At 46.8% G+C, this 24,255-nt stretch overlaps 1 long non-coding RNA gene across 1 annotated transcript in view; it reads right to left on the bottom strand.

Annotated features, from left to right (window-relative positions):
- LOC149361958 (uncharacterized) overlaps positions 1–22,341 on the bottom strand; it is a 29,409-nt gene extending 7,068 nt beyond the window's left edge. Inside the window, exons 1-3 of the long non-coding RNA XR_016288469.1 lie at positions 22,079–22,341; positions 11,502–11,586; positions 8,481–8,657 (exon numbers count right to left, since the gene is read on the bottom strand). This is a non-coding gene — a long non-coding RNA (uncharacterized LOC149361958). The remainder of the gene's footprint in view (positions 1–8,480; positions 8,658–11,501; positions 11,587–22,078) is intronic.
- Positions 22,342–24,255: the final 1,914 nt, after the last annotated feature.

The following is a 24,255-nucleotide window of genomic DNA, read 5'->3' as shown; positions in this document are numbered from 1 at the left end:
AAAGTGGAGAGAAAACATTTTTCCTCCACTTGCAGTAAAGATGGGGGAGCGGCTAGACGGTGGCTAGAGAGGGTGGCGAGTGTGGGCAGAGGTGTTGCTGACCCGTGTGGATGAATGTGCAGCCTGAGGGCGGTGTCCACGGAAACAACCTCGCGGGTGGCTACTGTAGGGTTGGTGGGCCAATGAGATAACACCAATCAGCTTCCAATGATTAATGCGCTAAGCAAACAACGTTAGCTGTCCCAAGCCTGAAGAAGGCGCAATGCTACCGGTCTGACATCGAATAATAAAAATTAAATGCCTCCTTACTTCATTGACTTCAGTTCACTTTCGGATCTACAACAAAATCCTGTTTCTGTTTAACCCGATTTGAACAGTAACATAAGAGTAGCGCAAAACCAGGACGACGGACACAAGGGGAGAGAACACACACCAACAAAACAGGCGCTAACTTCCGACTGACGAAGAAAACCAAACCCAACCAAGTGAACGGAACCTGAGCAAAAGTAGCGCATGCGCTTACCTAAGAAAAAATAAAAAAAAATCAAGAGAAAAAAAAAAGGTGCGATAAAATGCGATGAAAGATGTGAGATCACGGATGTTTTGAATCCAAGAAGGCCAGCTCTCGTTTAGACAAGGAAATGGACGGAGTACTAACGCACTTATCTCGTAAGGCAGCAATCTGTGCAGCTTCCACAATTTCGCGAGTCAGCTTATCTCTACTCTTAGCAACGACTGAGCATTTGTCCAAAAAAGGCACGCACTTGCAATCTTGGCAGTGCAAAGCTAGATTGCTGCCGGTATAAGTCTTCATGTTATTATTGTGCTCTCGGAGCCTATCGTTCAGGCACCTACCGGATTGCCCAATATACTGCTTGCCACAGGAGAGCGGAATGTTGTACACAATGCCCTCAGTGCATTTAACAAATCTTTTCCTGTGGCGGATGGTACACTGCTGCTTTTGGGAGCTATGTGCGGAGGGCGCGGACCTTTTGCATAACACACTGAGCTTTTCTGGAGCTGAAAACACCACGCGAAAGTTTGCCTTTTTTCCTATTTTCTTGATATTCTGCGCGAGACAATGCACGTAAGGAATGACAGCCATCTTGCTTCTCGTTTCTTCTGTAGTGTTAGGTTCTTTCCGGAGCTTCTTTTTCAGGAGGTTTTCGGTGACTGAACCCACGAAATCTTTAGGGTACCGTGCTTCGAAGAACCTCGCGAGTTGTTCATGAAAGCAAGGTGTGGATTGATGGGGGCATGACTTTTCAACAGGCTCCGGAACAAAAAAAAAAAACTCATATACGTGTTATCTAAACAGCCAGCTAATGCCCAATTTCATTTTATGTCTGACGTCGGGAAGCAGGAACTGGCGGAAGCTTATGTCTCAGTTTTGTCTGCTGGTAACAACAAAAACCTCACACAGAAACGTCCCGACGAAGCATTTCAAACATACCGACCAATTATCAAATAGCCCCGCCGCGGTGGCTCAGTGGTTACGGCGCTCGGCTGCTGTCCCGAAAGACGCGGGTTCGATCCCGGCCGCGGCGGTTGAATTTTTTGAAGGCGAAATTCTAGAGGCCCGTGTGCTGTGCGATGTCAGTGCACGTTAAAGAACCCCAGGTGGTCGAAATTTCCGGAGCCCTTCACTACGGCGTCTCTCATAGCCTCAGTCGCTTTGGGACGTCAAACCCCAATAAACCAAACCAAACCAATTATCAAATAATCAACTTTATTCTTAAAAAATGTTAATGAAATGGCCCCCTTAACTGTGCAGTCCGGGGGGGAAAGTAGAGGACAAGTATGAGGCGGCCAATGTCAGAATTACAAGCTCGATATCCTTGCTTCGCTTCCTCTGCATTTCGCACATGTCAAGTATAAACGATACTTCTAGCTTATGGCTTAATTTGGCAACTCTATTATATTGATTCACCTAGCTACGGCTTTCGAAAATACGTTTGCCCGAAAAATGTACGGGTAACACGGTTAGTCTGTACTATATGATAGGAATAAGAAAAAGGCTGTGATAAGCGCATACGAGTGTCACTGTTTTGAATTTTAATGTTATCTCTGAGGACTCCTTTCTCACCGCGCCACCACTTGCGGCGAATGCTTAGGAAGTGGAGAAAACCTTGCTTTCAGTGTTATCTGCTGGTAATCACTGTGAAATCATACAGAAACTTCCGACTAAGGTAATTCTATAGAATTTCCATTATGTCGTTAAATGGTAGGCTATTCAGAATTCAGAGGTTTCAAATAGAATATGCGGAACCAAAATCCTCAACTGGTTTGACGGAAATGAGCCGCGTATAAGCGCAGTGTCTCATCTCAGTGAAGGCAATAAAATATTTCTAACAGCGCGATTCTCATACTTGGCAATGCGTTATTAGAGCACAGCTCATTTCGTGATTTGATGATTTGATGAAGAGGATTAGCTATTTTTGTATAAAGTATTATAAAATATTTCAAAGGTGGATCTTGCAGATGTCAGCACTGTGGCTCTTCGGCGGTATTCACATCTGCATCATGGCGTCCGCGATGCTTCGTTTCTGCAGGGGGCAGTGCATTTAGAAATAGATCTGCCGAGTGTCATAATTGTTCGCCGAGTTTCACGGTAATGTCGAGATATCCCCCCCCCCCTTGCGGTCAGTCTCCTGCCGCGTCTTTGCTTATATCTCTACGCAAGCAGGGTGTCCGAGAGGCTTCTCGAAGCGTTTGGCGATGCCTTAAACCGCGTGCCCTTCCCGATAGCAAAGGCAATGGCCTATGTGCACAATACGATCACCTAATTGCAGGGAAGAGACACACATTAGGACGTCACCCCTCACTAAGCACCCCCCAGAGTCAGCCACAGTCAACTTGTTTCCGGCCCACCTGGAACCACGAAGAGGAAACGAAGCCACTCGCAGGCATGCTGGAGCTCTTCTTTAGCGGATGTTTCCTCAAGGTGGCAGCGCTGAGTGTGAGGATTTAGTGTCCTCAACGTCAAATGCCAATTATCTGGCACTCTTTAGAAAAACGAGGCAAACATATCCCACGCCATAGAAAGCACTAAGCAAGGCAGAGGAACACACACTTCGATGCCTACAGACAAACACTTCCTCGCATCATCTTAACTACCCCACTGGTACCCGACGCTATACACCCCATAGTGCACCCGCTGCGGATAGGTAGCGGATCTGTACCATATGTTCTCGGAATGCCAGTTCAGTCCCTACCTAGACGCCATACTCAACCACTCCACAGTGCAATCGGAGGCCGTTCTGCTCAGCGATGGCCTTGAACACCAGCAAGGACAGGTAGACAGCACCAGCGCGGGGTCCACAACCAATGAACTGCCGGACTAGGAGCTCGAATCAGCATCGTCTTCAGTCACACTTCACTTAAATAATGATTTTTGAATGCAAAAGTACACGTGGTCTCGTGATCACCTTGTGCAAGCGTCCCTGCTAAAGGCGGCGTAGGTATGGAGAGGTACATGCATGCTGTGGTCACGTGGGGGGCTACGACACCACCTACGCTGAAACCGCTCTACCCACAAACGAGCCATGAAAAGCGGCGCTGTAAAATCCACAGGGAATGTTTACTACATAAGAAACAGTTCGGAAGCCCGGATTTGTGCTACGTAGAAGACGGCGATGAGCAGGCAGTGCCGCGGCACGGAACAGATGCAAGTTGATGAAGACGACGCTCTGCAACGCACAGTGCGAGAGTGTGATCCAGTATCTCTAATCTTCTCGCCTTTTTTCATTATTATTATTATTATTATTATTCTAAACTTTCCACTATAGCGTTTCTCATTTCTTGCCCAAATGCAAAACCATTAGCTTGGCAGCAATTTAGCCTTTTCTTTTGGCTTTTTTTTCTGAATCCCGGTCTACCCACCGTCGTGGGTATGTGCCATGTCATTGAAGGAACAACAACAACACGATGCGTGTTCGGCTGCTCATTCTAGAGAGGCGCTCTCTGTTTTGGAAAGTGGGTTCGACACCTGCTTAATATGCTGGTATGCAATGGACACGGTGGCCACCCAAGTACCTTGGCGTAAGAACAATGCACCTTACAGAAAAAAACAATGTGGCAATTCTTCAACGCTCTGGGCAGACTTTTGGTCCCCATGGCCTCTGGATTTTTGCCAGAGGGAACGCATGTAATCTGTTTCTCGATACTAGAATTTTTAAAGTACCGCTTGTTCGTTTCTCCCGAGAGTTCCTGTTTTCTGTGTCAAGGAAAGAGTTGTAGAAGGATTTAATTTTCTAAGAAAAGGTAAAAACAGAGATAAATTTAATACGAACCACACAGAAAGACGGACAAGACTGGCGTTTTCCGTGTTTCTCTATGGCTTGTGTTAAATGTAGCGCTGTTTTTACATTTTGTTCGACAAAGGTCTACCCACAAGTCCAGCTAGATGTACTCTTAAAGGATTTAATTTCTACGCTTTTTCCTTCACACGTGTACAAGACTGTGTATTTTGGTTAACCGGGACACCACGTACAAAAAAGAGTGCGTAAAATGCACCCCTCGTCTTATACCAAGGCATTTTTGCTTAAGCTACATAGCGAGACATTGCCTCCGGTTATGAAATACATGATAAGAAAAAATAGTCATTTTTGTGTTCACGGCAAATTGCCGCCGTTAGGATGTTCCAGAAATTATTGAGAATTGTTTCATCAATTTCAAGGATGCAATATCATTTTGGGATATGTTGCAGCGTACATTGAAAACAAGACAATTTTACACCGCATTCTGTACGATATCTCACTGCACTGCAGTTTTTTAATGAACCCTTATACCTGTTCTTTATGATTGGAATGCACAGCCTCTGGAAAACGCTCATGATAGGCCGACATTGGGAATCTGTTGTTCTTCAAAAGTCCACTTCTGCCGAATGATTGTTAATATGAAAGAACTCTACGCCCAGATTCATTTTGAATCTGAGTGGCAACAACTCCTAGTGCTGTGTTCTTCATTGCCCTTTTTCTTGGGCATTGTTGCTTAGGTGTTTCGTGTTATGACGTAGTAGGAATGTGCCCTGTGTTGAGTCTTTTCCCTTGTTTGGTTTAGATGTGTTCTATTACACATTGTGCTGATCTGCGATTCTTTTCTTCATGATTTTTACAGAGTTCGGCTGCAGGACTTCACAGCGGCGCTATTATTTCGCGCCGCTCGCTTGCAGCCAGTACCCCGAGTGACGACAAACTTGGCCCTCGCTCTCGCGCGGAGGCTTGTCGCGCTTGTCAAATATCTAGTGTTGCGTTCAGCCGCTCTGATGTTGACAGTCTCAACGAAGGGGAGCGTGCATAGCCTATTAATCCTGCGCATCGGGTTTTGGCAGACCAATTCGACAGCCGCAGTCCGTCAAACCGGGGCAGTGTGAAGAAACGAGTCTCAATTTTTGGTTGTCCGTTTATATAGCCAAGACCCGATGTGCTCGGTTAATAAGCGATGTGCGCTCCCGTTCGTCGAGACCGTCAAAAGTAGAGCAGCTGAACGCACGCTATGGAGCTGGCACGCTTGCCGACATGCGCCTCACGCTACTGTTGCATATGCAGGTCTTTTTATGCTATGCTCGGCCCGACCGGACAGGCGGTGTCCTCTTGCCTCATCGGGCCTTTTTCATCGGCCGCACGGTTGGAAGTTGACCGCCGTGTTGACCACCGTCGACAAGAGCGGATCACCGGTTATCAACGTTTCCAAGCTTCACTCGGACACTGATTCTATTGTCTGCGACCCACCAATCTTCTTCGACCAACAGGAGCCACGTGACTACAACCAAGCCTACTTAAATCCGCTGCACTTTCGCTACGTGGGATTCGGAGCCGGCACGCTTGCCGACATGCACCTCACGCTACTGTTGCACATGCAGGTTAGTTACCGTTATCCTATTGTAATGCGAGAACCTCTGTATGCATTGCCGGCTCCACCCATGCCAAGTGCTTGTGTTTGTAGTAGCAGACACAACCTTGTATGTTGCAAGCAGTTTCGCCTGATTGTGAATCGGCTGTTGTACCTAGTGCTCCTACTGCTACTTTCCGGAGATATTGAGCTCAAGCCTGACCCTTTTAGTGAATGTCAAGTGGAACTGCTCAAGAGTTTATAAAGCGGTCCCGCAGCTATTATGGCTGAGTTACATACCATTGACGCGAGGATCGTTAAGCTTGAAGCTATCATAGGAGATGTAAGCAATAAACCCGATAAATCTAGTGGACAGATTGACGCTCTCGACAAATTGGTTATTGAACAGGCAAATATTACTGAATACCTAACACGAGAATTAAAGGATTCGCACTGCAGGAGTACCGATCTTGAAAATCGATGTCGTGGGCAAAACTTTGTCTTCTACGGCGTTAAAGACAGCAACCAATCAGAAACATGGGAAGAATCTCAGAACCTAATCAAAAGCATCTGTCACTCAAAGCTACGGTTCGAATTCTAAACTGTACTTCAAATTCCAAACTGTACAAAGGGCGCACCGTGTCGGGTGATACAATGATAAAACTGCGCGACCTATGATAGTGAAGTTTGCCAGCTATAAAGAAAAACAGGAGGTCATGAGTTGCGCGAAAATTTTTATTAGATTATTAGATTAAAAAGATTATTCAACACAGACACGTAACACATCCCTACTAATCGTTCTTGCAAAAGGACAATGAATATGTCCCTGCTTATGCGAACCGAATTTCAGCTGGATTTTCACGTATCTTTTCTTTAGCACAGATTGCACTTAAACTTACTGTCTAGAATAATTCCGCCTGTCCAAATTATAATATGCTTGCCCCATGTGGGAACTTGCTCACACTTATGGCATCGTTTTCGTTGAAGCTCTCCAGAACCACGCTGCTCGTTCTATCTCCTCTAATCGTTCACGTTGATCCAGCTTCACATCTACGAGAAACGCACTCGACCTATCCGACCTTTCATTACGCCGCAATTGGTCTCGTGTCTGTTAGTTTCATAAGATCTATTACCCTAATCCCTTTGTAAACAAACACCTGTGCATCACATTCAGGTGAATATCTACTCTAACTGATCGTAAACACAGTTGGCGCACGATCTAGTCGCCCTAGTAGTATCAGTGTTCCTTCAAGAACAAGCACAAAATGGCACCACCTTCCTGATTTTCCTTGACACCGCTTTTGCCATTAATGCCTTCCATAGGACTTGTACATGTTTCGTGCTTACTGCGCAACTATGTAATACCACATCATTCCTTTCTGCAATGTATGTGCACCCTAATACTGCGCAAAATAACTAAACTGGCGAGATGTGGTGGTGGCAACAAGCAGCAAAGGTTGATGAAGAAATGAGAAGTATATAGAGACACTCTTTTATGTTCTTTTTTTTTAAACAAAGCACATCAGCTCCATTCTACTTTAGAAAGTGAGGTGTCCAAATTGTAGAAAATTCTGTGTCCCAGATCCTTGAAAGGTGCGCAGAAGGAAGGAATTTATCCGAAAATGAGGCGACAGATGAGGAACACATGTGCATGCCGTGCCCGTTTTTAAGAGGTTGGACAAGAAAGGCAGTTCGCAGTAGCTAAATTATTATGCACAAGAACATCCTGCTGTCAGCGGTTAGCCGTTGAGGGAGAAGTCAATGGTTGGAAACAGGGCAATAAAGGACCGACAAAACACAAGAATCTTTGTTTACAAACAAACCACGCGCCAGGAGAAGACCGGATTTGCTAGACAAGGTCTGGCAGTGTGCGTCCATGCCTTAGTGAGTACGTGACGCGGAAACAGGATAGCAATAACCCTAGAAAAGTGCCAAGATTAGAAACCTCACGAATGGGTTAAAGGAAACGGGGGTGGAGAGGCGGTACTCTTTAGCACTGCATGAAGGGTATGACGCGATAACGGCACCATGGGCAGCTTTTTATGAAATAAGAAGGTCACATGACCTTGGCGGCTGGTGGGACACCTGCTTTTTCGCTCATAACGCGACCGACGACGGCGAGCAGCGCCAGGTGTACACAAAGTGTGTGTATTTATGTTCTCTATTGTAATATCTATAATCGCTATCTTATATTTCATAATCTGCTGTGGCCGATGAGGGAAGAAAAGGTGAAAAAAAATGAAACCGAAAAAATGTCGGTTGCCCTGTGAAAATATTTTCTTTCTTTTTTTTGACCCAAGATGTTCGAGACTAAGATGTAAGTCTTTTTCTAAGATGCTCCAGCGAAGCAAAACAGGGCTATTATCCCAGCTACGTCAATAGAAAAACAACTTAAAGGTGACTACATTTCGGTTTGACAGAGAAAAATTTGACGAGCGCAATAGCTGTAATAACACGACGGAGAATCCAACAATAATTAAGAATTTTTGTTCTGGGCCAAGTTAAACTATCATTCATTCAAAAACTACGCTAACAGGGTGTACACACATGCTCAAATTTATGGGTCATTCCATTCTCCCCGATTTCTCATCTCCGCATCTGTGAACACCATTTGTAGGAAGTAAAGTGTGAAGTTTTTCGGTGCGTACCTTGAGCACAGTGCCTCAGATCCACACAACTCCCGTTGTCATGTTCATATTTCTCCAGTGGGCACCCGCATTGTATACTTAGCCAGGGGCATTTCTTTGTCCACAAGCCTGGGCACAATCGGCCGTTGGGAGTTCCCTCACGAGGGCAGAATGACCATTGTTTACCTTGGGAGCATGCTGCGGTAAAGAAAAGGCAAAGCTAAAGTCACGCTGCGAAAGGCTGTAAAACATGGGACGGCAGTTCACGGGGCCACACTGTCCTCTCTGGCGTTCGGTACAAGGCGTCGAGCACAGCCTATATAAACCTACATGCAGTGCCTTTAGTTTTTGGAATGTAGGTTACTACATGCGTCTGGGAGGTGAGTGTATTGGGAAAAAAAGGGGGAAACCGCGGTCTCGGCGCATGCGCTGCAAAATTGATCTTTGACCGTAGGCCGAAACTGAAATTAACGTACACCGCTGAAGAAGAAAGCTAGCCAGAAAATCACCATCGATGCAGTAGTTCCCCTTCAGTCTGGCGGTTTAAATAGGTCGTTATTTTTGGTTCTGTAGAAGCCTTGGTCACGCGGGAAAACAGAAACAGGCACGACCTACCTCCCGAACAAATTTATTCCCAAACGAACACGTGTGTGCAGAGTTTCAGCTGTATTTGAGATTTCACGGCTGACATGACGCTCAGCGTGTGGTGGCTGTCGTTCAAAGACGGCGCTTTCTTCGTTTAACTGTCGTATAGTTTGAATAAACAGAACGTAACGCAAGCGGAAAAAGAAATGGTCTGCCTATCAGAAATTCCAATACTCTAGTGCGTGTTAAATGGCTTAGGCTTATCAACCTCTCAGGGTTGAGCAAATGAAATTTTAAGAAATCAAAGTTTCTCTGTTTTCCGTATGTGAAAAGTAAAGAAATGAATAATAGGTGCTTCTTTTTCGATGATTTTTCATACACTAAAGCTCGAAAAAGCTTGTGAAACTAGCTTGAAGCCTGAGCTACTGCAAGAGCTTATTGTGAATAAAGCTGGATCAAGGCGCGCAGCCTCATTGAAAATCTTCACTCAGCCTCTTCAGGACGAAATAGTTCTAGACATGAGTTGCTGCGTGTGGGTGATTTTAGAAGACTCGCACTCTCGACTTTGTCTAAACGAGCTTACTCGTCTCCCTCACAGCGGGTAGCTTGGTAAAATGGAGTCGAAATGCTTTGACCATATTAGAGAGTTTTTCTGGACGGTCGCAATTGCTCTGTCAACGCCGACGTACTCGTAGACACTATGCAAGCTAACGCGCTGCAAGGGACTCTCGGTAATACAGAATTTCTCAGACTAATATTTCATCAAGAGATATGTATTATAGGTTATCGAAAAATTCTGCTCATCTACCTCTTTAATTATTCGAATGAGTAATCTATATCGAGAGCCGTTGACAGCAGTGATGGTGCTGCCCTCCTTCTGAAGTGCTTCGTTGAACGCCGTACTTGGCTGCTAGCGCCGTTTTATGCGAAGTTGGCTTTATGTTAATCAATACTCCAATCTTTTTTCCCTTATATCAATGGCAAATTTTACGGTTGTGTCCGTGTCATAATGACAGGTGCTAAATAGGGTTAAGTTGGGTGGGTTAAAATAAAAGGAATGGCCCTTATGAAACATGCTGCAAACATGTAGCGAAATCTCCAAAGTTGAAAGAAGTGGGCAGTTTTGATCGTAATGTCGTTAAATGTTACTCGTTAAAAAGTTTCCTTTTGCGTTCGGGCTTCGGTCTAGTGCATTATCAGCTCCGATATGAACAATGGAGTTCTGACAGTTTTCGCTTTTATGCTCAATTCAACGCAAAACTGAGAACTATAAAGCTACGACTGTATTTATGCGGCAGATTAGTCTTTTCATTTGCTTATCAAGATAGTAGGATATCTTGCTTTATGCGAGGTACACGAAGAATTAGCTTCAAGAGTGGCTTAAGTATTGTGAAATCTATTTCAGGACCCTATTCTTTCATAGGCACGTTATAAACCCGGATGCGCTAAACTATGAGTCCAGCACTTAATTGCTGCATTGTCCAGTGGAAATAATACTGAAAGCTTTGGTCAATTGGTAGCTAATGCTGTAAATGATCAAGCAAGCGCGAAAGAATGCAGATAAAATCATAAAGACACAAGGCTAATTAAACTTCGTAACCATAATTAATTTATAATTGATTGCTGTGTGACTCATAGTCGCTGCTTGGGGGCCGCATATTCATGGATTGCAGATACAAAATTGGCCTTTACTTCGCATGCAGTTTTCTTTAAAGGATCTAGAATACTAGACATTTTCCTGGGCCACATGCGTTGCACAGCATATATTCCATTCTTTCACATCGAAAACTGGAATATGTGCTCATTAATTCAAGAATTACAGAATACTAGGAAGCAGTCTAAACCGGCGTCCGCAGTTTTAGTGCGCTTTTTTTTTGCACGACTTCTTGCTATGGCACATGAACTATAACTGCCGAGTGTCGATGAAAACACAGTGATCCGCCTTTATTGAAGCAGTTAGCCTGAAGGTGCTGACGGAAGTCGGAAGTTTATTTCGCACAATTATACTCATGTGCACTTATGCCTTTGAACCTTCCGCTTCAATGTTTCCGTTTTGGTGTCAGACAATGCAAAGAATTTGTTTTCGAGATTTTACACCTAATAACAGGTGCCCCAAGTGTACGTAGGTTAACTAGAAAGCATACATCTCGCATCCACTAAATTGTGAAGCTACCCTCTGATGCTCCTATGCGAGTGCGTCTAGTTCTCTAAAATGCCTTCGGCAGGCAGGAAGTTTCTACACGCTTCAAGAGGCAGCCGCCTCTTGAAGCGTGTAGAAACTTAGCAGTAGATTGGCAGAGATTGCCGCAGGGGTAAAACTAGAAGATGAGGCGACAAATCTCGCCATAAGCTCTGCGCGCGTGTGTGTTAGGACCGTAAAAAGCAACCAAATCCTTCTTACCACGTACCTCAGCTCGCGAGTGAATATGTTAACAGCGTACCGAAAATGAGGCTTACCTTCGACAGAGCACTGCAGCAAGCTGGCAACAAGCAGTAGGGCTGCATACAATGGGAACCGCATAATTCTATGCAGTAGGAGCGACTGGTTGAGGGCGTGAAACAAATAAAAACGAGAAATAAACACAGGCGGTATTTTGTGTGGAGTTTAACATCAGAATTGTGCACAAATGCTGTGGTACAGGCCGTATTAGCGAGCTCCATATGAATTTCTACCTCCTTGGACTCCTAACGTGCACTGACTGCACGCAGAATTTTTTTTGGGAGGAGGGGGGGTTGCACTGAAACCCCACTGAAATGTCCCTTTCGTGGCAAGCATTTGGTGGTGTGAACTTGGTCTCAGCATCCAAACAACTTACCGTCTAAGTAACTGCAACTGGTCTTCGGTTATGTTTCGCACCGCCTATGTGTTTGTACGCGCCATCAAGAAAGCAACATTTTTCGTTAAGGCTCCCGTTCGGAGGATAATCTGGCGCCTTCATCGTCGACATTATTAGAGAAAAATCACAGAAGAAGCACCAAGGTGGGCCACTAGCGTCACTCATGTGACCTTGTGGTTTCATCACCACCGGCCCACAGTACTGTGAGCAAAGGTGACCACCATGGCAGGTGGGAGTTAAAATAATGATTGGTCTCGAGAGGTTGATTGGGAAGAGCAACTTGTGTAGGACAAGCCTCAGCGGTGGCAGCACCTGCCATTGTAGCGCAGTGGCGCATCACTTAACTGCTGCACAGCTGCACATTGCACAACTGACTTTATAAATTCATAAAAAAACAACCGGGGGCACATGAGTCAACCTACGAGCTATGAATGTGAAAGCATTGCGCACGACTACTGTTTTCGTTGGTGCATTTGTCGTCTGAGCTGTTGTGTACCTTAATTCGCTTTGGCCGCCAAACAGCACGCCATTTGGAGCTGCGTCGGTTAATATCCATATTACCGCATATAAGCAGCATAGGTCCCTCTCTACTTAACGCTCACAGATGGCGGCAAGTCGTCACACCACAACCGACGCAGTGGCGCAGCTGTTAAGCGGTGCACCACAGCACTGGCAGCTGCTGTTCCCGCCGCAACCATAGAAAGGCTAGTGGTACCCATGTTGCTGTTCCCGAGCAACTTCTCGCGCAGCTGGCGCAATACCCCTGCGAACTTATCCGAACTCCCTCCTATTGGCTGCAGCTTGCACGATGCTCTCCCGAAATTACCCGAGGTTACTCGAAGTTGTCATCCACAGTCGTGGATGCGGTGTTCTGGCGACCTCTTTCATCAACCTCGATTTGCCAGAAGCTGGTTTTGGGTTCATCGACAAGAAATACTTGACGTTACACAGCAGGTCAAGTCAGTCGTCGATGTGGGGGAAAGGGCGGACATCCTTCTTCGTTATGTGGTTCAAGCGGTGGTCATTGACGCATCACCGATGTGTGCCGTCTTTATTTTTCGCCAGAAGGACCGGTGCCGTCCAGGAAGTGGTCGATGGCTGAATGATGTCGTCGCGAAGCATTTCTTCAACTTTATCCCAGATAGCTTAGCGCTCATGTGGTGACACACGGTAGCGGCTTCGGCGGAGAAATCAGGCGTGTTCGTCAGTTGGAATGCGGTGTTTGGCGATGGGCGTTTGTCGCACTTTTGGCGATGACGACAAGCACTCGCTTTAACTTTGAAGACTTCGTATTCGTTCCCGTCAGTTGCTGAGCAGGGCTGGGTTGATGTCAAAGGTGGGCGACATCTCTTTGTTAGATGGTGCCCATTGGGATACGTGGGAGAGGGCGAAGGCGTTTCGAACGTAGGATACTTCGTCCAAAAAGGAATCGTCGTGCCATTGCTCAGGTGTCCGTATTCGCAGGAATTCGCCTCGAGCACTTCGACCTGACCATTCACAAACAGGGGGTACCTCTCGCATGCCTAGACCTCGATCTGGCGGTAAAAATGTATTCTGCGATGATGGCTTTGATGTTTTCGGCTTCCATGGCACTTGCGGTGACCATGGCACTTGAGTGGAGTGGAACGCCCAATTGCTCATCCAGGACACTAAGGTGAAGGTGATGTTCCAGTGCTATCATCGAAGAGATCGCTTCGTCCATTGACAGCTTGATGAGCTGGAATCGCGGGCCGATGATCACGTGATGCTCTTTAAGGAAGTCCATGTCTGAGATCATTTCGCGAGAGCATAGCTGCAGCACTGCAAATGTCGCGGGACACGCATGTCCGTTGGTGCTCACTCGCAAAGTGCATAGTTCCGTTGGCGTAACAAGGTGGCCTCCTGCGGTGGGGATCTGCCTGCCATCCCAAGTGTGCATGACTTTCCTGGGCTACTGGAGGAGTTTTCCATTAATCAACGAATAATCGGCTCTTGGGTCGATGAACGCGGTAACTATTGGATAGACAGTTCTAAGCTGGATGGCCCAGATCTGGCATTGCATGTCGTCCTCGACGTCGGGTCACGGCTTTGTTGGGTGAGGAAATCGTGGGCAAGACGTGTCTTCGGGGAATTTCTGAGTGGTGGCGTCATTATAAAGTCGGGTTGCGTCGTGGTCGAGGTTGTATGGGCGTCTTCATGCGGCGAGGTCGCTGGAAGATCTTGGCGTTTCGTTTGTGATCAACTCACCTCCAAATATTGCCGTCTGTAGTTTCCCCTACGGGGGCTGGGGGACCTTCCGAGATCTGCCGCCGTTTAGTGGTGGCTTAGAAACACAAAACCTGGTGTGGACGGTGGTGGTGAGCGGGAAAGACGGATCAATGACACGTATTCGTCTCGACGCTGGTACTGGTCGATCTCCCGTTGAATGGCTGAAGTGGGGTCGTGGGGAATTAAAATCCACGCAGGCCCATTCCTTTGTAGGGACAGAGCCAAAGAACGTGGTCGGGGACGCCGCAACGGTAGTAGAGCGGGTGGCGCTTATAGGGGTCCTCCACAAATCTGTTTTTCTTGGCGAAGCTTGCAACATATCTGGGCTAGCTAGTGGTTTCATTTTGGGATTGTGCAGGGCGCCTTTGGCTGCGCACCGTGGCGGTGGAAGTCATGGCCTGGGGTGTGTGGCCGTCGGAGTCGGTGTGTCAAGCACTTGTTTCACTCTTCGTACCACATTCACGAGAGTCGCTGATTGAGGCTGTGGGGAAGATGGCAGCAGTCTAGTTTCTCGCGGACGATTTCGCGGGTGACTTCCCGGAAGCTGTCGCTGTAGGTGGTCATCATGTGCGAACGAGTTGCACAGACTTGAGCCGAGAGGTTGTACTGCCGAGCCCGGACGTCGAAGGTGTCGAGCCTTCTTATGCGTATTCCTCGACACTTTTTGGCGCCTGTTGGTCGAGGAAGTGAAACCGCGCATAAAACACTGAACTTTCTTTTCTTCTGACAGAAGCCAACAGCCACAGAAACCAAGGGGCACAGGGGATTTTTTTTTAAGTTGTTTATTTTGTGGTGTTGATCAATTTAGAATATTACTGAATATGTTATCGTTTAAAGATAACTGATTAGAAAAGCAGAAGAAAAAACAACCACCTGCCGCCGGTGGGGTCCGAACCCACGACCTCCGAATTACGCGTCGGGTGCTCTACCTCTGAGCTACGGCGACGGCTGTCAGTTCTTCTGCTTTCGGGGGTATTTATGTTTACATGTAACCTAACCTTGAGAGTGTTCATCAGCGCCACCCACGTTCATAAGCGGCGGACGTAGAACGTCCTGAGTTTCCCCAGGTGTGACGTAGAACGTCATCGAACGGAGAGGGTGGAAGCTGCGTGAGAACCCTCTTATGCTTCCTAAGGCGTCAAGGCTGCCAGAATCGAGGCCCTCGCTAAGCAATTAAGCAAACAAGGGAAGGGGATGAGGGGCTCGTTATAAATATGACAGAAGCCAACAGCCACAGAAACCAAGGGGCACAGGGGATTTTTTTTCTTTTAAGTTATTTATTTTGTGATGTTGATCAATTTAGAATATTACTGAATATGTTATCGTTTAAAGATAACTGATTAGAAAAGCCGAAGAAAAAACAACCACCTGCCGCCGGTGGGATCCGAACCCACGTCATGGCCACAAAAGAGTTGCTTCTTCCCTTGGAAATACGCGACGACGGGCTCGTGCGAGAGCTGGGATCTGAACTCGAGGAGTAGTTCGGATCTTTCTTTCCTCAATTTGCTCCTCTTTTGAATAGGCCCGATTTCAACCGTAGATATTCGTGGTTTTTGTACCACTTTTGTGCCGAGCCCTCCAGTGAGAAAAAACATGTCCAATTTTTGTCGCAACATCCAAACTGTTGAAGAATGCCAAGCGCTGAAAGTGATCCAACCATTCCTCGCGTTTTCACCTGGGGAACCCTTGAGATTTGAGCCACCCGCGGCTGCTGCAGGATGATCGGAGTCTCCTTTTGTGCCGAGCTCATGGTGGAAGCTACAGCTTCATTTCGCTTTCGCCTGCGGCCTAGCAGGGTACCGAAATCCGAAATCCCGGCAGGATCCCGAAAGAGTAGCTTCCTTACTGCGGACAAAGTTTTGTTTTTTTTGGATTTATTGTCTCTGCACGAGCAATGAAACGGCAAAGTATTCTTCTAATAAAAAATCAAAGACACGAAACTCACAATAGATACTTCGGAATCAAACAACAAGTCATAATTTTCGTCCAGGGCGTCACAGACCTGTTGATCGTCGTGAAGGTTACAATTTAAAGCACTCTTTTTATTTCCCGTAAGCATTCACGATTCATCCCTCTCACTTGGCCCTAAAAAAGCACATGCTACCCATATTTAAAGATAAGGAAATCCTCAAATCTTAACACAGCCTCCCTCTAAATTCTCTGCTGAAATGCAAATCTGCCATGTTAATGAGCGCGAAGTTTTGCTGATTAACTAGGTTGTGCGCAGTAGTAGAGACATGCAGAGAAGTGCCATTGTCCTCAAGTTAGAGGACCGTCATGAGCATGGTGACGATGTCGCATTACTGGTACCGTAAATGACACATTAATCTCAGCAAGATGCGTCACTGTGCTGACGACGACTACAGCGAATACAAATTTTATTGTACCAAGTCCTCGTGTGAACCCTCACGCCAACTCCACAGGGACTCAAATAACCTAGAACAGCTGTGTTTAATGAACAGTCAGGATAAAGCACGCAAATTTAGCTCCCAGTGAAGATTGACTCGCAACCTCATTATGACTATGCTGACATTTGGCCTTCAAATAGAGACACATTTATTGCCGACAAAATTAGATTTAAAAAGTGGTAGCGTTTCAACGTGGCACAACCTAGTAGACGTGCGAATGGAAGTGTGTAGGCTTGTTGGTACATCATTTTTGTTCGCTGAGTGGTCGCCATGCCTGCCGACGATATTACATTCAGGTTAAGCTCTGATCAAAGTTAACTTCTTCTGATGTGTTCGCGCTGCAGATAGAAATGGAGGAAAACGACGAGGTGGGGTGCAAAGGTGCGGTGCAAAGTGCGAGTGTTTGCATTTACCATGAGGCGTGATGGGCTGCAGTGATCGCATAGTGCTCTCGTTCAGTGGTGAGCGAAGGTGAGCTGGTCGTGCCGCCGCGGGTTCGAAACCGAGCTGCTGCTATTTATTTTATTTCGGCACGCTCAAGGTCAGGTAAGCCACAAGATTCCTGGTTGGCCTTGACCCCGTGGAGTACTACTGCTTTCGGAACAAATCTTGCCGAAGCTCGGTTCAAATTCGTTACATCCTCATCGATTAAGACGAATTGCACCCATTTCGAAGTAAATGACGGTGTGAGTTAGTCTCTCCTGTCGTAGTGCTGAACCGCAACGCGCTAATACGGTTAGGGAGATTATGACCGGGCGCCAAAAATTGGTGTCGACGCATGCATTTTACGTGCAAAATGGACCGGTCGAGGGTGAACCAGTATTTCGTGCTTGGGCGTTTTCTACCACACATATGCTCGCTTTTCTGTGAGAGGGATAACTTTGTCTGTAGAATGTCAAACTCTCAGATGCACGCAAACTTGAATTTGTCCTCAAATTGCTTTTAATGATTTCACTTGTCGAGGGAAGTGGCACTGTTGATGCGCTGCTGATTCACCACACGACAGGCTCGCTAGGTGGCAATGAAAATTCCGCACACCGGGCCATAGCCTGTAACACATGGCTTGATTTACTCTAACGCTAAACGTGACAGACATTTATCGCAGGAAAGCTCTTTGCAGGCACTACAATGCGTAATAAGTCGGCGATGGCTTCAAAGCTGCATTGAAAGTGGAATTTATCCACCGCATGATAACTATCAGCATGAAGATTTGGCGGTAGCATTTAGCCGGCTGTCAAAGAGCGATCTATAACGGCTACCTGAGTAGGTATCCCTGAAAAAGCTGCTTCTCAATATTCTGAATCCATCTTACAAAAAACTAGAGAGTGGAGGGATACAATAGCGCTAGCTGTATTTCCATTTTGAGACTGTATGCATGTTGAGAGCAGCCACAGTATATAAACACTTATAGATTGCTTGTGTGCAGATAGAGCCCTGTTAGAATCGCGTAAGGAAGGTTCTCAGACAAGTACCTGCATTTCATACGCGCAGCGAGACAGAAAAGGTATGGAATTTGAACAGCGTACTGCTTTCTGCTGAATGAGGAATGCAGGTTCCAGTAAGTATTGTGCCCTGCACGGAGGGCATCGATGCAAAGTTTTTAACTGAAGACCAAGTTTGGGCGCGCAAAAATAAGGACAGAGAAGGACGGAGACAAAAGAAGCGCTCTGCACGGGCGCTAAGCGGTTTTAGCTTGTATTAAGGTTATGTATCAGCGCATTTTGATAAACTACATTTGAGTGATAAGTGGAATAAAGTCCAGATGATCTAGAAAGTCCAGATGAAACGCCAGCTCGGCCATCAGTGCGCGTTAATTGAAATAGCGCAGTTCTCTCTCTAATTGGGTTCTCAGCTTAATTCTACTTACCGGCCAAGAGTATGTGTTCTAAGTTTGCTGATACATAAACTTACTAAAGGAACGGCGCAGCAACCGTCTATATATGAAGAGAGATCACGGTGCTTGTGCGAGAAACAATAAAAATCTGAAGGCAGCAGCAACGCTCGTTTCCGGTCCAGCAGCCTGCAGGAGGGGAAATTTGCAAATATTATATGACTCTAGCAGAGGAGTTTATTTAATTACGAATCTGATATTTCACATGTACAGCACCTTTTTCGGGACTACTAAAGAATGGGAGAAAAAAGTGCAGTATTATTGTATAGGTATAGGAAGATAAAAGAAAATGGTTTAGTCGTTGTGAGCACATACTGCCGTAAGAATTCCAGCCTTCCTTTACGCATAGCGATATAATAGCGCAGATTAAGACAGGACACACGAAGAAGACACGAACAACACGAGCGCTAACTTCCAACAAAATTTTTATTACACACATGCAACATATTTAACACCAAAACCACGTCATCACCTGTGCTATCAGTAACGTTGTCTGAGAAATGATAGCTCCTTATCCGATAAAAAGATAGAAGGAGTGCTTATACATGTCTCTCTCGAAGAATTTATCTTCTCTACTTCAATTATTAACCGCGTAAGCATGTCCCTACTTTTTGCAAGGACAGCAGTTTTCTCACTGATAGCACAGGTGATGACGTGGTTTTGGTGTTAAATATGTTGCATGTGTGTAATAAAAATTTTGTTGGAAGTTAGCGCTCGTGTTGTTCGTGTCTTCTTCGTGTGTCCTGTCTTAATCTGCGCTATTATATCGCTATGATCATGCACCAACAAGCCCAAAAAGCTACGCTTTTTCCTTTACGCATAAGAAGCACTAAATTTACTTGGGAAAAAGGGGGGGGGGGCGAATTAGGAAGATTGTGGAAATAGAGCTTAGACGACGCTGCAAAGTTGCTGTCATACTTTAGAAGTATTGTCACAGACAATAAGAGGACAAAGGGGTCAGTGCCGTGGCACGGAGCGGTCGCGCTAGGCCCGCTGCCATTAAATGATTCCATCGCTATCGGTCATGTAGTACTGTGTTCATTGGCTTGGCGTCACATAACATTGCGACGTGACGAAACAAGTAGTTGGGACTACTCGGGCCACCAAGCGATCGTCCCCGATCGTGCGAATGGGAAGAACAGTAACGATGAAACAGGAGGGCTTGCAGTCACGATAAAAAATTACCTGATATTTAGATCTGGTTAAACCCGGCAAGTTGCGTAAGCAGCGTCGAGAGCGCGCGACTAGGCCCGCGGCAGCGGCGGCGCCGCAGCAACGGTTTTGCCGCCTGGTGGAGCGCAGCTTAAACGGTTCCTATGGCAACGGCTCTCGACGGTGCTTGCGATGGCAGGACAGCCGCTGCGCCGCCGCCGCTGCCGCGCGCCTAGTCGCGCGCTCTCGACGCTGCTTACGCAACCTGCCCGGTTAAACCAGAGGTAAACCTCAGGTAATTTTTTATTTACGAAACCCGTGCATTCACTAGATGCGTCTTTGTTCATGCTGATACCATGAGCCTTCGTGGCGGAGTTGTATCGTCTCCGCTTCAAATGCCAAAGGATCGATTCCCAGCTTCGACACAGTCTTTTTTATGTAGTAACGCTGAAATGGTTGCTATGGCAACGGCGCTCCATCTCTTTGATCTCGCTGCGGCTAAAGGTCAACCGTGGTCACCGCCGGTAGCTACGCGACTGCTAGAAACCTGGCTCAGTATTGCTTAGGCAATAAAAATAAGATGTTCAGATGTGCTCTGCTCCACAAAGCTTTCTGCACACAGATCATGTTCAGCCGACGGTCGAGGTCCATTGGCGCACCAAACTGCTTGGGCAGGGGGCTTTGTGCGCACGGGTCGCGGATCGGTCGGGTCACGTAGGGTCTGGATGGTAGGGATGAAAGAAACTTTAATGTCCAAAGAATAAGGTGATCTACCCACCCACCGACACGCAGGTCCGGGGTCGGGTGCCGCCGCCTCAGATTCAGGCTTGCAGGTCTCGGCTCCGAGCAGCCTCTTAAGCCGGTTGGACGAGCAGGAGGTGTAGCTCAGGGTCCGAGCTGCGCAGCAGGGTCTCTCAGCTGTCTCTACTGTCTATGTTGTGCGTCCCCCCGGGAAAGTACGGGCATTCTCATATTATTTGGTCAAGGGTCGCTCTCGCGCCACAAAGATTACATTTATTGCTCCTCGCCTCGGGGAACATGTGGTTCGCCATAACCGGGTGCGGATACGTACAGTTTGCAGTCGCCTTCAAGCGACTGCTTGTCTGTTTTCTATTTTCGGGTCTTGCGGGGGTACCAGTCTACGCTCCAACCTATTATGCTGCGTGATCTCCCCATATTTTAGCATGCGCTCTCTGCTCCCTCTGCCATCGGTGGGCCCTGCAGCGGCTCGACGGTAGAGATCTCCAGCCAGCTCAAGACCTCCTCGTTGCCGGAGACGGCTCCGTGCGCCGGAGTAAGATCAATTCGTCGTGTCTCGTGGTCGAAGTGGAAGACGGGGCTGGGGCAAACCGCGAGGGCGGATCTGGTCACATGAGCTGGCTCGCAGCCGGGCGGTGCTGACCCCGAACACAAGGCCGGCGACCAGAGCAGACGCAGCGCGCCGAGCTCCAGAACCAGCATGGCGATGATAACCCAGCACCTCCACAATTGTCACGTGACGTCAATCTAGTGTAGACAGGACTACATGACCGATCGCGATGAAATGATTTAATGGCGGCATGCCAAGCCCGAGCTCTCCGTTCCTCGCCACTACCCACTATGTCGTCCTCTAGCCTGTGACAATATTATGCTCAAGGCTTTCCTTTGAATTGACATAGCATACTGATGTCGGTCTGTTTGTACATATATTATCGAAACGTGCTCGACAATTGGACAATTACACGGTGCAGAGCTTTTAAAAGAAGAGTCGTTTCGCAAAAGAGAGAAAGCAAAGCATGCTTCAATTATCCACACATTCTTAGCGCATCATTACATACCGCATTGATGCAGTGTTTTATGTTTTGTAGCCACGCAAAGTAGAAGAAATATGAAGGTACCATCTTTGTGCGCCAAAGCGCGAGCCGATACAAATCGAGTAAATAGGTTTTTTTTCTGTATGCTACGACGGCAATAAATATTATAATAATTATTATTATGGCAAGTTTAACACCGCAATTTGCACGTGGGATCGGGATTACTGCGTTGTGAAAAACTCAGCATTCGTTATGAGCATCGTTCATTTATTATTGAGCTGTGATTTGTAGCTGCGATCGTCTAAAACGTACAGAATCAAATGGGGTCGAAGTAAGCTTTCCTGGAATCTCTCGCACGTCAGGTCACAATGCAAGAAGGAGATAGTTCGGAGTAGTTCTCTTATAGACACGGGCACCAGAAATGTTGCCGGATAGCTTGCTTTTGGTAGCAGCGGTTGCCCTTTAAATTTATATCATAAATTTACGTGATCAGCGCAATAAGAAAAGACGCAAAGGTCAAACACGTCCTTAACGTTACACCTATCACTCTTTCCAGAAAATCAATTTGAGATTTATTTCCAAGCATTTCGCTAACATCTTCCAAACAAAAACTGAAGAGAAAGAATGTATGCACACTCTAGTTTGTTTTCTGCGTTAAGTATAGATTAAAACACACAGGCATAAACCAAAAACAAGTTGATGTTACCTCTAGAAGCAGCGATTCTTGGCCTTTTTGTAACACAGCAGGATAGGGAGAATCAGGAAGCCAGTGTTCGTGAACGAAAGACTCCAGAGGTGTGTTGAAGCCGTGTGCGCCACAAGTCGGTTGATTGTTTGTGGCTACACCCAGGAGTGCCTTGATAGCGTACGCCTCATATGCTCTTATACGGTCCTGTGTGCGGTCTCGATAAAAAATAAGACGCGAAAGGTGCGGTCTAGTTCGTGCTAAAAAAAGGCCTTCCACTTGAGCAATACATCGTGTCCAGAAACATTGAAAGCCGTGAAGTTCAGGCCAGTAGCAAAACACCATCAATCATTGCATCCTTGAGAATAGAAGCCCCAGCAGCATAAGCACATCATTCCTTGTCCGAAAAATGCAAAAATTAAGGTAGGTTGGTGTGCAACTGCCGTTGGAACAGTCTTAAAAACTAGATGCTTCTTGCTTCGGGTCATGCAACACACGTGCATTCGAAATGTCAGAATTTTTATGCACGCACCCAAGCTACAAGGCAGCGCGCAGAGACGACGGACAAGAGAAGACACAAAGCAAGGCGCTGCTGTCGTCGTTTCTTGGCCGTCGCGTCCCTGCGCGCTGCCTCGTAGCAATGAATCTATACCAACCTGCCAAGTAGCCGTTCTAACGCATTGAAGGCATATGGAAGAAGTCCGTGTGGAATAGGAGTATACCTGGGATGTTCAGAAAATAAAAATATTAGCTATTGACGTGAATATTCGACTAGACCACGCACAACAAACAAATAAGTGAGGAAATAAAGCCTTTACTGCGAAGGAGAGATGGCACTGTGCCGCTGTTGGGGAATAAGGAGGGAAAACATTGCTGAATAGAGGCTTTGGCGAGCTTAGCGGGCATAGCCTCCAGTTCAGGGTACCTGCCTCTGTTGCGGCGATAAAAGCCCGGTCCGTCAGTCTACTTCGATGTTTGAGACGATTGCTAGAAAGAGCTGCCTCCCACTTTTCCGTTTGGTGTCTGGTATGTGAGGGACTGTTTTTGTCTGCTGGCGGCTCCATATTTTGCGATGAAAGGCTCGTCGATCATCGCACTAAGGGAGGTGGCCTGGTGCTGTGTTGGTGAGTATTGTGTACAATAAAAGGTTTGGAAGTGTGCTGGTTTTTAAAAATCTCCAGTGGACCGACTGCTCCCTACTAAGTTTTGAGGAAGATGTCGAGTAGCGTTGGTGGACTCCTCAGAGATGCTACGTAATAGCCCCTTACGTCTCTAAGGCCGTAGTGATTTTCCGGTAACCACCTGAGCAGTTGGTAGCTTGCCAGCGGTGGCGTTGGCTACTTTACCGCAGTCAGGTCAGCGTGTTGTGGGGCCCACGTAAAGTGCGGTGCACAACCTGAGGTTCGATTCTTCATCATCATAAACCTGACAATGCCCACTGTGGGACAAGTGCCTCTCCCATGCCTCTTGAATTAACCTTGTCCTTTGCCACCTGCAGCTGCCGTATCCCCGCAAGCTTCTTAATCTCGGAGCGTAAATTGCTGGGCTAGTTGGTTCATAATGTTGTCAGGGTGGAACCAGCGGAACACAGACGCAGGACAAGAAAAAGGAGGTACACACACCACACCGCTGGTACACTACCAGCGGTGTGGTGTGTGTACCTCCTTTTTCTTGTCCTGCGTCTGTGTACCGCTGGTTCCACCCTGACAACTTCTTAATCTGATCCGCTCACCTTACTTTCGGTGCTCACTTTTATGCTAGGCTTCTACTGAAATCCGTATCGTTACCCTTAAAGGACCAGCGGTTTTTTTTCCTTCGCATTACATGTCCTGCCAGGGCCCATTTATTTATTTTTATTTCCATTTCGATGTCATTAACTCGCGTTTGTTCCCTCAGTCACTCTGCCCGCTTTCGGTCTCTTAACGTTACGCCTATCATTTTCCTTTCCACAGCTCGCTGCGTTGTCCTTAACATAAGCTGTACGATTTTCGTTAGCCTCTACGCTCGGGCACCATAGGTGAGTACCGCTAAGATACAGACAGCTGTTACGAGGGTAATCCCAAAAGCAAGGTCTCGAAAAGGCTGCGGCCGCAGGGAAACTATTTGCGCGGCTGCTCGCCGTACTGCTGTGTTCATTGTTCTCCGTCTTCTAAACAAGCCATGACTCAGCGCAAAAGAGGCAGTCAGTCTTGGCACGG

The sequence above is a fragment of the Amblyomma mixtum genome, chromosome 2, assembly GCF_055824585.1.
Source record: "Amblyomma mixtum isolate Tamu chromosome 2, ASM5582458v1, whole genome shotgun sequence".
Classification (NCBI taxonomy): domain Eukaryota; kingdom Metazoa; phylum Arthropoda; class Arachnida; order Ixodida; family Ixodidae; genus Amblyomma; species Amblyomma mixtum.
This window is presented reverse-complemented; position numbering and strand designations above follow the sequence as displayed.